At 21.9% G+C, this 1208-nt stretch overlaps 1 long non-coding RNA gene across 1 annotated transcript; it reads left to right on the top strand.

Annotated features, from left to right (window-relative positions):
- Positions 1 to 216: 216 nt before the first annotated feature.
- On the top strand, positions 217 to 720 carry LOC137826914 (uncharacterized). The gene is made up of 2 exons (XR_011083622.1): positions 217 to 321; positions 489 to 720. It is a non-coding gene; the product is annotated as an uncharacterized lncRNA (long non-coding RNA).
- Positions 721 to 1208: the final 488 nt, after the last annotated feature.

Here is a 1208-nt window from a genome sequence, read left to right as displayed (position 1 = left end):
CTGAAAATCTGAACCTTGTTTATTAATAAAAACAAAAGAATTTAAAAATTAAATTTTAAACTTTAAATGTATTAAATAATTCATTTATTAAATAACTTTCTTGATTTTCTTTTGACCAAAAGGTTTATTTTTTAATTTATATTCAATAACGCATTAAATGATAATCATCAATAGCCTTTATATAATGAGTAGAATCCTAAACATTCATCTCACCATAAACAAAAGATCAAACTGAAAAATATCATTCTCTTGAAATGGCTTCTCGCTTCTGTCATCCTTTTCTATTCAGTGTTTTGTGTGTTGTTTTGGTTCTTACATCAGGTAATTGAAAAAACCAAATTACTTTCATTCTCTAATATACTATTTGGCATATAATCCGAGGAAAAGTGATATTTTCTTATTATTTCTTGTTTTTTTATGGTGAAATTTGGTATAATTTTGTGGTGAAAGTTCATAAATTTTTTATGGTGATCTGAACGTGAATGTAGGAGGAGGAGCAATAGCAGAACCAGTAACAGGAATGATCGATGAAGATCTTCTGTGCTTCGGTCTTTGCACTGAAAATTGCAAGAAAGATTGTGCATCAAAGGGGTTTAAGAGTAGTTTCTGTATCGAACAAGGAACCGTAGATAAATGTTGTTGTCTATGATTAATTTATTATATACCTGTGGCTATTTTATAAAACTTTAAATAAAGTGAGTTTCAATTAAGTCTTTTTAATATATATTTATTAATTTTTATATATTTTTATTTAAATTTGAAATATTAATTGAGATATTTAAATTTAAGATAAGAAAAATGGAAATCTTCATTTAAACAGATAAATAATTTATATGAAACAAATATATTATAATTTTAAATTAATATAAGTTATTATAAACATAATCTTATGAAAGAAGCTTTAAAACAAGAAAATATATTGCATTTAATTTTTTCATTCATTGCGCATAAAGAAAATATATAGCATTGATTGCTTATCTCCAATTTTATAAAAAAAAGTGAATAGGAATGAAAAATATTAAATAATTTACTTTTTAATATATTTAATATATATATATATATACATTTTAATTTATATGAAAGAAACATATTAAAATTTTAAAATTAATATAAATTATTATAAATATGATCTTATGAAAGAAGCTTTAAAACAAGAAAGGGTTGAGACATCAATTTTTAATAAAAAAAGATAAAATAATGTAATAATT

This window comes from Phaseolus vulgaris, chromosome 8, assembly GCF_000499845.2.
Source record: "Phaseolus vulgaris cultivar G19833 chromosome 8, P. vulgaris v2.0, whole genome shotgun sequence".
Classification (NCBI taxonomy): domain Eukaryota; kingdom Viridiplantae; phylum Streptophyta; class Magnoliopsida; order Fabales; family Fabaceae; genus Phaseolus; species Phaseolus vulgaris.
The sequence above is the reverse complement of the archived record's forward strand: the minus strand, read 5'-3'. Positions and strand labels throughout refer to the sequence as shown.